The sequence below is a fragment of the Macaca fascicularis genome, chromosome X, assembly GCF_037993035.2.
Source record: "Macaca fascicularis isolate 582-1 chromosome X, T2T-MFA8v1.1".
Taxonomy (NCBI): Eukaryota; Metazoa; Chordata; class Mammalia; order Primates; family Cercopithecidae; genus Macaca; species Macaca fascicularis.
The window spans coordinates 118,603,896-118,615,182 of record NC_088395.1 but is presented as its reverse complement, the minus strand read 5'-3'; the positions used below and the strand labels follow the sequence as shown (position 1 = coordinate 118,615,182).

At 43.1% G+C, this 11,287-nt stretch overlaps 1 protein-coding gene across 2 annotated transcripts in view; it reads left to right on the top strand.

The window, feature by feature from the left end:
• The first annotated feature begins 1,180 nt into the window (after window positions 1-1,180).
• TRPC5 (transient receptor potential cation channel subfamily C member 5) overlaps window positions 1,181-11,287 on the top strand; it is a 329,816-nt gene continuing 319,709 nt past the window's right edge. The window contains exons 1-2 of one of the 2 annotated variants that reach the window (XM_045384482.3): window positions 1,181-1,304; window positions 1,950-2,089. The gene's annotated coding sequence lies outside the window, so the exon portion shown is untranslated. Of the gene's footprint in view, window positions 2,090-11,287 lie in introns of both variants that reach the window. The other variant, XM_005594398.5, reaches the window with a different exon arrangement.

The window sequence follows — 11,287 nt, the reverse complement described above, 5'->3', positions numbered from 1 at the left end:
GCTAGGAAGGGAGATAAAAGACAAAGCCGAGATTTGGGGCTGTGCGGCCGGGACATGAGATGCTGCCAGCTAGTGGACCTATGTGCCTGCAGGTTGCAGGTAGAAGTCTCAGGCTTGTGTTGGGGGTGGGGCTATGTAGCCCCTTCCAGTTGAGCTCAAGGGGGTGAACATTCTGGGCGCCAGGGTATAGGGTGAAAGATACAAGTGGAGAGGTGTTTCACGTGAAAGGAAGGCGTAAAGATCAAAGAGTCGCCCAAGTGTCCGGTGACACCGCCCCTCTCCCTCCACCACAGACACCACTAAGCAACTTAGCCCACCCCCCGCACCCCCGCACCCCCGCCATCCTACAATATCGCTATCCCTCCCTGCATCAATTTAGGCTGGATCTTGGGAGACCGACCCTATGGGTGAGAGGGGTACGGATGGGAGAATTAGGTAGCTCCAACTAGATTAATCTAGATCTATCAGGGATCCAAGCCCGCCCGATAGGACCCCAGCGCTCCGCTGTCCCCCTGTCCTACCAGCCGCCCTCTGCCCTTACTCTCTCAGGTTCAACTCCCCTTCCCCCTGAATGACCTATGGTCACTGGAGCAGCCTGGCCACCACCGGCCCAGAGTCCGGGCTGAGGGGGGTGGGCAAAGGTCACTGCCCAAAGCAGGGGATACTCAGGCCAAGGGGCAGAGAGAGACTCTGCTAGCCCTATGCTCCGAAGGACTCCTGTCCCTTCTACCCGCACCCGAGCTTAGCCTCCCACCTCCCCTCCTGTCTCTGCCACCACCCAGGGGAGGGGGAGGTCTGGGGAAGCAAACGAACGAGACAGAAAATTCCGTACCGGGGGGGAGAGATGAGACGGTGGGACGGGGCAGCGGGGGTTGACTTGGGGCTGCGGCTGCGGCTTCCTTCCACCCCTGGCCGCCGAGCTGCAGAGAAGGCAGAAGCTGCTGCCCCTGCCGCCTGCCCCGTCCTCCCTCTTTCCCTCCCCCCTCCCCGCCTCCCCCGCCCCGCCCCGCCACTGGGAGATTGAGAGAGGCTTCCGCGGCCCGGGGGCTGGGGGAGGTGAGGGGTGCTTTTGCCTACCACGGTTGTCTCAGTCTCTCTCTCTCTCTCTCTCTCTCTCTCTCTCTCTCTCTCTCTCTCCCCCCCCTCCCTCCCTCTCTCTCTCTCTCTCACACACACACACACACACACCCCACATCACAACCACGACGGGTTGTCCGCAGCTCGCAGCCACCCCAAAGGGAAGAAGAAAGAACAGGAGCAGAGGGAAGCCGGGCGCAGAAAGAAGGGAAAAGGAAGAGCTCAGGGTTGGACATTTTTGGAGACAGGGGTGGGGAGGAGAAAGGGAGCGTGCCTCCTTGATTTTCCCCTCCCCACCCCTCTTTGCTTTTCTCTCCCCTTCCCTGTATAGCATATTCCAGAAACGGCAGCAGAAGGGGACAGAAACCTCTAGTGTAGAAAAGGGTTTTGGAGGGGTGGCCAGCGCTCCCGCCAGCCGCTACCTAACAGCTGGAGCTTGAGTGTGAGTGTAAGAGTGTGAATGCGGCTCTCTCTCTCTCTCTTTTTCTCTCTCTCTCCCCTCTCTCTCCATCCCTTCCTTCCTCCCTCCTTCTCCCTTTCCTTCACACTACAGTGTCAGCTACCCCTGTCAGTTTCCCCGTGTCAGTTTCTTCCCTAGCTCTTATTGTGTGTGGCTGGCTGCGTGAAGGGAGTGGGTGCGCTTGAAGGGGCTCAGGTTGGGTTAGAGAGCTGGGAGAACAGGGCAGGGACATTGGTAGAGCAAAGAGTTTCGGGGCACTGGCGAAGGTGAAAGGTGAGGAGGGCCGATCTCTTACAGGGAAGTTTGGGAATAACTGAGCATCCAAAGGGGAAGCCAAGGTAGGAGCCAGTACTTGCGCTCGTCTTTACACCCCGCCCCTTTCCCTGTGCTTATCCGCCCACCCACCCGTCAGCCTAGAGGCCCCGGGCTGTCCCAGTCGGCTGCTGTTTGCGCGCCGCAAAAGAGGAGTCCGGCAAGACGCCGCACCACGCATCCTGGCCCGCGGACACCCAGACGACACAGATCTGATCCGAAGAAACCACTGGGCTCAGGGTAAGTCTACAGGCGGCCGGTGCGCTCCATTACGCTGCCTGAGCGCTGCTGAGGGGCAAGGGGCAGCGAAGTGCAGGTTGAATGAAGATGCTGGGCTGCTGTAGGCTGAGAAGCATTGACTGACTGGCTGTGGGCTCAGGGTGGTAGGGAGCAGAGGGAGGCCAGCAACAGATTGTTTTGGAAGAGGAAATGCAGTGGGGAGAAGCTCTAGGGGTGACAGGACAAGGTGCTGCCGGCGATGACCAAAAACATCCTTTCACTGGGAATATTTTCCTGAACCACATCTTTGTCCTGTCCCTGGAAAATGATTTGCTCCATTCTTGGGTAGATTTTAAGATCCCTGGGGAACCTGCTCCCAGGCCTCCTTAAAATCGATTAGTGTGGCCCTAGGACCAAGGATACCTGCCCTTTGTCAAAAGCAACCTTCAGAAATAGAGAGTCAGGAGCCGCATCATGAAGGTTCAGAAACCAGGGTCCCCATTTACCTTCTTTGTCTTGTATCCTTCGAACTTAAGAAATGGCCAGATTTGTTTGCCTGTCTTCCTTAAAGGAATCAAAAAATGCAAATGGAGGGGCATCAGTCAGATCTCTGCTTCAAAGTGGACACCTCCCTCCCTCCCTACACACACATCTACTGGGACAAATGGTCATGATTATGTCCCACATATGCAGGTACTGAGCTGAATTCACAGATGCTGATCTTTGTCCGTGGTCTCTTAGAATGAGATTAGGAGAAGGGCTTTTCCCCTATGACAACCTGGGCTCTTTGGATCAGTCATGTACCTGGTGATGGTTAAGTTTTTAGCAAGGTTATTACTCCCTCTGGAAAAGCCTGAAGCGGGTAACCAGCCTGAAAGATAGAATCTCTGAACTTTACCCGAGTTTATTATAAGAGTAGGAGAGACACAGACTAATCGATAACGCTCCTTTTAGAGATTATGCATGTTAACCGTTGGCTTCAAATGAGAAATAATTAATACATTGACATGGCACACCCAGACCCACTTTCCTATTGCCATATATTGGTCTTCATGGTGTTTAGCAAGAATAACAAGTTTATATATCAGCATTCATAATTGTCTATTGTTGGTCTCATAGGTTTTTTGATGTTTAATTGATGATTTATATTATGTCTCCTTTCCCATAAACTCTTTAAAAACTGAGATATAAATGACGTCACATGGTACCTTTCATCATGTTTTTAAAATCTGTTTATTCTAAATCAAAAGGCATGTTAATATATTTACATAGTACGAAGTTCGTTTCAAAGCAAATATATAGCCTGGGATAAAAGAAACTCACAGGGTCAAGGAGTCTCTGAAGCTCTCTCTGTGAGGTCGAAGGAAGAATTGAATGTCACCTAAAATCCACATTTTGGTCCCTGGAAGATGCTGTTTTCATAAACTTTCACTACATATATAGGGAGAGAGAGAGAGAGAATGTGTGTGTGTATGTGTGTGTGTGTGCATATGTGTATGTGTAATTTTTCAAGGACCTCAATCAACCCCATACAATCTTGGTTCTGTGCTTTTGTAATAGAGGGGAGCAGGAGGTGAATTTGTGCTTCCAAAGCACCCAGGTTCTTCTGTTAAACTTTCTATTTATTACTACGTTACCAAAATGTAATGAATTGCCTCCTTCCAACTCAGCAAATAAGACAAACGCATTCTGCATTAAGTGAAACTGTTTATGTTGCATCAGGCAATTTGTTCTAATGTTCACTGCTAAGAGAGAGCAGAATGATGATTACTCAAGTAGGATCTGAAAAGGTGCCCATTCTGTTACTTTTTAAAGCAACCATAAGTAAGTATTTTCTTAGGTTAAAATTACACTTTCAAATAGATATACTAAAGACCGGGTTGCAGACAGGTAGGAACGAACTGGCAGCATCATAACTGAGAGAAAACTCAAAATATCAACACGAATGAAGCCTACAGTGTAGGTTTTGCTCTGTTCTTGGTGATGTGAGTATCTGGCTGTTGAGGTGAGTCCGATGTTTACCCAGGGGATAAGCAGGTGAGCAGGTTCAGGGATTCAGAACCAATGTAGCCCCCAGCTTCACTGATACTAATTCACCTGCCTTCAGTGTACATCTCAACATGGAGACCTGAACCAGATATCTGCCATCCTTCCCAGCCATAAGAGCTATAATCCTAAGATTCTGTTCTTCCTATAGCTAACAACTAAAACCAGAATGGCATGCAGAACCACAGTACTTAGAGAAGACTAGGCCAGGAAATTAGAGATGCAGGAGGGAGGAAGATGAGAGGAATATGAGAGAACCAAAGATGTTTTGAAACAAACAGAAAGAAAACTATCCAGGTGTTTGCTTTGGCTGGGAATGGAATTAATCCAGAAATCAACTCATATGTGAAGCATCTTAAAATTGCCTGTATTTGACTTGCAAACACTGTGTAAACAATGATAGAATTCCATAGTACCAAGGAATTGGGAACCTTGGAGTACATTTTCAGTGTTGCCGTCTCATTTCACTCCTTACAATATTAAATTCCAATCTGCAAGCCATTCAGGTGCTTAATTATTGAATGGATATTTCAAATGTGTCATGCTGCTTTCCTGTAGCCTATTTTTGAATGTTCTGATTTATCTTTTGCCATGGCTCCATCACTGAAGGTGGTAGACTGAAGCATTTCTGCCTGTTTTACTTCTGCCAAAGGTTCCTGTTTTCACCTTAGTATACTAAGCTGTTCAGATGCCTCCTGCTAACTGAGGAAGAATATAAGGTACAGAATCTCTCTCCCCAAAGCACTCTGTGCCACAAGGTGCCACCGGCCTAATTTGGCCCAGTCATTTTCCAGGTTTTCCGGGAAAGGTATGACGAAATTTGCAGCCTATAGACAAAAATGATGCTCATTCTAGGCAGAAGTTATTCCTCATCTTACAGATCAGGGATAAGCTAAGGCCAGCCATCATGTCCAGAGCCAGTAGCTGATATATCGTAGTGTCATCCTTTGTAAAATTCAATGAAGCTTTTCTTCTGTTGACGGGCCCCTCAAGCTTTGTCCAATGAGACCAGAAGACCCATACTGCCAGCAAGGAGTGATTCCTGAATGACTCAGCTGTGGTCTTATAAACAAACATGTACATCATGCTCAACTGAGTGAGAAGAGATGATTTAAAGACATTATAAAAGCTGATAGGGGCTAAGCAAAAATTGCAATTCGCTGGGTGAAGGGAACTTGGCAAGTTTCTTAGGTTTTGTTCTCTGTCACCAACTGTGGAGTTGGCCCTTCGATGGAGGTGGCCAATGCAATTGCTCCAGGTTTTTGCCTTAGCAAAAGGAAAGAAAAAAATAACGACAAGACACAAGCAGGGATCTTGGCAGGGTCAATTCTCTCATTTCACCTATAGAGAAATTGAAGTCCAGAGAGTAGAAATGACTTGCCTAAAACAGACTACTAGCTAACAACAGCGGCAAAACCAAAACCCAGGACTGTTTGCTGATACTAAATACATTTTCTGAAGCTCTCTGGAGATCTTCCCAAGAAATCGAGAGGTAACTAAAGCCAAGTTTACCAAGATCATAACCCTCTACTTCCATTCCATATTTAGGTATACATGTTTATATTACATGCTACTATCATATCTTTGTGACTTACCTTCTCAACCATCACCTCCCCCTCACACACACACACTCACACACACAATCCTATCTTGCTAGCTAAGAAAACATTGTATGTGCCTACAGCTAGCATATTCAGATGGAAGGCAGAATTAAACATGACAAAAATTTAGCTGCTCACGTTTATGTGTCTGATCTGGCTCACACCACCAACAGCAAGGCATCTAGAAATCCCAGTCTCTGCTGCACCACAGTAGTTTTGGGGAATGGAAGCTAGCAGAATCCAGTGACTATGGCTCTGGTTTTGTATACTCAATCTCAGAATCAGCACCCCCAAATGCATGTGCAAATACACACACGCACACACACACACACAAACATGCACATACAGTCACACACTTTCCGAAAAATTAAAACAAAGAAAATAGAAAAGATAAGACAGGTGGTTTTTAGAGCAGAGTACAAGAAGGAAAGGTTTGCAAAGGGATATTATCACCTTCTCCCATTTTTTAACCTTACTGCCTAATTTTCATTAATTCCACCCTAATTTATTTTAGGATCTGAGAAAATAGGCCAATGCAAACATGTTTACTACAGCCAAGAAGGATGATCTGGAAAACCTCCACATTTTAGTGAGAATATCACAAGGATAGGGAAAAGGCTAGGACTTAGTGAGCTAGAGCCTTGCTACTCCAAGTGTAGTCCCCACACCAGGACTGCCACCATCCCCTGGGAGCTTTCTATAAATGTAGAATCTCAGATCCTTCCCCAGACCTACTGAATAAGAATCTGCTTTTCATGCAGATCCCCAGTGGTTCATTTTTATACTAAAATTTGAGAAGCACTGGGCTACAGCTTATCCAAAAAGCACCTGAAAGATACTTGAAAATAAACAATTACCTACCGAGCATGTAGGGACAATTCATGTGGCTTATCAATTAAAAAATAAAATATAAACTTTTTCCAGGTCCGCTTATCTTGTTATTCACAGTAAAACCCTTAAGTGTGGGCAAGAGAGTTTCGTGTAAGGGGAGTAAGATCATAGGATTTGTCTATTTACCAGGACGACTTGGATTTGGGAACTCACACAGACCTGAGTTCAAATCCTGGCCCTGCTCACGAATTACTAGCTGTGTAAACATGCACTTTGCCTTTAAGCCTCACAGTCCCCATCTATAAAATGGGATTAATAATAGTACCAACTGGCACTGGGCTGTCATGAAAAATTAAATAAGACACTATAAGGCACTGGGATATGGTGAACAATCAATAAATAGAAAATACAATTCATATGATTTGGCCAACAATTTTAGTTTGGTAGAAAACCAACCACTAGATGTGAAGTCTTAGGGCACCTAGCATTGTTTCTAATGGACGTGAATCTTATTGGGTTTTCTACAGATAGAATGCTAAGATATACAACAGTAAAATATATTTAAATATAATGGAGGCCACTAGAAACAAAGATTTTTTTCAGAAGGAATTACAGGTGTCCCTAGTGGAATCACTCCATGGAAGAAGACTGAAGTCAGAAATGACCCTGTTCTATGAAGCATATCTCAAAATATGACTAAGTTAGAAAGTCAAAAGTGAGGCATTTTCTGCATATTTGCATATATATGCAGCATGAAAAACACATGGATGCACACACATACATACACACACATGGACGCATCCTTTGATGGACAAACTATAAAATAATTCAAGGCTGAAATGACGTTCTAGGATCAGAACAAGGTTTCTGCCTGATAAAATCTTTAAAATGCATGAATAATAACCTCTACCTCGTAACTTGCTCATGTTGCACAGTTTAATGACTTAGGTATTACTATTTTGTGGGTGAAAAAAAATAAGCAACTCCTACCTCTTCCCAGCCCATGGTGCTACCCATCTGCTCAATTTTCTCACCAGTAAAATATGATACATGTGGTACTTATAAAGTCCAAGGAATCTCTAGGCATTTGATTCTATAAAGACTCATTGACTGGCATGTGCAATCTGGGCTACCTGATTGTAAAGACACAGAGACAGACACTACCACCTCTGGGTCCCAGTCGTTTGGTATGTTCCGGACCTCCAGCTTCCCCTGATTTTCAGTAGTATCACATTAGTAAAGTATCAATAATCTTATAATAGACAATATATATATCTCTAATTGTTAAGATTTCTGTGATCACTCTAAATAAACAATAGCAAGTGTTATCAGTTATTGACTATCTTTATATTAGTTTTCTATTGCTGCCATAACAAATTCTCACAACCTCATCAATTTAAAACAACACAAATTTATTATTGTTATAGTTCTGTAGTTCTGAAGTCTGACACAGGGATCACTGGGCTAAAATCAAGGTTTCAGCAGGACTGCCTTCCCTTCTGGAGGCTCTAGCAGAGAATCTACTTCCTCACTTACTCAGATTGTTGGCCAAATTCACTTCCTTGAGGTTATAACTGAAGTCCTAATTTCTTTGGTGGCTATCAGCTGAAGCTCATTCCTAACTTCTAGAGACAACCCACATTCCTTAGTGCATGGCCCCATTCCTCTGACTTCAAAGCCAGCAAGGGCCTGTTGGGTATCCCCTTACACTTTGATGAGGGGGCACTCAGCTGGCTAACTCCTATCTCTTCTCCCTTTGCATCTCTCTCTGGCTGACTGTTCTGCCTTCCTCTTCTGCTTTGTTTTGTGCTTACATTGGGTCCACCGACATCATCCAGGATTATCTCCCATTTTAAAGTCTGCTAATTAGAAACTTCAATTATATCTGAAAAATCTTTTTTACCATGTAACATATCATATTCACAGGTTCTGGGAATAAGGGAATTGACATATTTAGGGGGTGGCCATATCTTGTCTACCATAATCCTCTGTGTGTTGAGTGCTACAAATAATGTGGTCTTAAATGACATTCACTACAGTTTCTATATGATAGGTATTATTATTATTCCCATTTAACAGATGAGGAAACAGGATGAGACAAGTTAACTGGTGCGTTTACCACTGCACAGCTTGTGAATGGTGGAGGCAGGGTTGGAACACAGGTCACTCTTCCTCCAAATCTTGAATTTTCCCTATTGGCTTACATTATGTAGCTGCCTCATTGTTGGAAAGCTCTTTTGGTGGTTTTTGTTTCACTTGTTGTCGTTATTTTGTTTTTTATCTTTTTTTTTTTCACGTTTTTGAAAAGGTAATTTATATTCATGGTTTAAAAATAAAAATACATTAAAAGGTATTCAGTTTTCCATCTGCATGGTTGTCCCCACCCCTCCCTCGTTTGATTTGTTTCCCTCTAAAACTTCTGAATGAAAATACAGGCAATCATGAATAGATGTACAGAAATATCTTTACGTTGTAACAAAATCTCTCAAACTACAGCTCAAATCCATTTTGTCCTTTTGTTGCATTCTCATGACAATGCAACTTTGGAAGAACTAACATCTGTGTTAAGTGACAGATCTTTGGGCCAATCAGTTACCTAAGCAACTGGTGACTCCGCTTACTTTCTAAAATGCCTTATAATCCTTTTCACCCCATGATGCTCACTTGAATACTCTATACATTATGTAACCTTAATGCCTCAATATTATGTATGTCATCAATTTTATCTGAACATCCCAGAGTCCTGGAATTTTAGGAAGCACAAACATGAGAGAGAGAGAGACAGTGAGAGACAGAGACAGAAGAAGAGAAAGGAGAAGGACGTAGAGAAAACAGAAAGGAAAATACAAAAGAAGAAAAAGGAGGAGGAGGAAGAAGAAGACAGAGAGTCGGAGGAAGAAAAAGAGGAAGAAGAGGAGAATGTGGATGAGGAGGAAGGAGGAGGAGAAAGAAGAAGAGGGAAAGAGGAAGGAGAAGAAGAAGGAGGAGGAGGAGGAAGAAAGAAGAAGGAAGAAGAAGAAGGAGGAGGAGGAGGAAGAAGAAAGAAGACAGAAGAAGAAGAGGAGGAGGAGGAGGAAGAGGAAGAAGAAGGAGGAGGAGGAGGAGGAGAAGAAGAAGGAGAAGAAGAAGAAGAAGAAGAAGAAGAAGAAGAAGAAGAAGAAGAAGGACTCCCATAATGTACAGTGAGAAAAAACATACACTTATGAAATATATTTTATTATTATTCCATATTGTAATGGGGTGATATTTTAGCATAAATAAGCATAATGTCTTATTTATAAATAATCTTTCATAAAATAGACACAGTTATGTATCTTGCAAAAGAACATGGAACTCTTACATAATTAGAAACACTGAAACAGACTACCATATAATCGGGTAGCATATCATATAGCAATAGGCATCGAAAACAAGATGACAAGTTTGGTTTAAACAAAGAATTGAATAAAGCTAGTAACAAAATCAGTATACCAGAAGGAATTATTTTGTTATTCCTACTATGAACATTGTTCTTTAGCTGTAATATAAGAACCTCTTCTTTCCAGCATGTCAGTAGCATACAGTATACACTTGCCTTCTAGTGGCACAAAACAGAGCATCCTATTATCTTCTGTTTGTTTTTTGTTTTGTTTTGTTTTTCTATCCTTTAAACCAGTGGTTTTCCAGCTGTGGGCAATGATTCTTTAATGCACTGTAAAATCAGTTTAGTAGTTCATAGCCACTATTTTTAAGTGAAATATAGTAAAAGAGAGAAATGTGAGTCTCAGTAAGAGCAAGTATTGTTTCATTAATCTTACTTTAGTAATGCATGTGTGTGAGTATGTTCATGTTTGTGTATATATTAGATTCAACGTAAAATGGTTTTCTTGCTGTGGGTTATTGTCCCAAAGTTTGATAAATATTGCTTTAAATTATTGGAACCACTGAACAGATGTTATATTTCAGAATACTTATAAATAAATGAATCTCTGCCCGCACCTAAAAACCTTGGCCTTCCTGAACGTATTTTCTAACTAAAAGGAGATTCCACACTGTCCCTTGGCATTGTAGTCCCCAGTTCCTGGCAATGCTCAGAAAATAGGAAGCATCCAAAGAAAAATTTAAAATCCCATAAAAAATGGGAATGTCTTTTATCTGTGGTGTATGAATATGTGGAGATTTGTAGCATCTCAAGATTTGGAATTGAGTTTCCTAGTTGTCACTTCCATTGGCATCTTATGGATACAGTAGCTCAGGAGACCCTAGTCAGTGCTGAACATGGCCTGAAAGTTTGCAACTCACATGAAATATTTAACTTCAAGAACCACCAGAGAACTTTATACTTTTGATTGTGGTCATCTTTACATAGTGGTCATCTCCAGAAACGTTTTCTAGATTAGTAGCTTTTAGTCTAATGATAAAGACCGAACAATGAAGAAAGATTGACAGGAATATAAAATGTATGTTTGTGGATACATCTAGGAAAATGCTGATGAAGTAGTGATGGGTAGGTGAAGATTGTCACAGGATATTTGATGTTGCCAAAGAGAGGATTTTCACATTTGTTACGGGGCAATTATGCCAAGGAAGAGGAAAATGAGAGGGCTAGTTGGAAGGATACAAACAAGAGAGTATTAAGGAGTAATTAAACAACTCAATCCTCAAAGTGGTAATTGAGCTCCTACTATCAATCACTTGACGAATATTCACTCAGTGTGCACTAGGTGGAAGGCACTGTTGGGAATGCAAACATCCTTGCTCT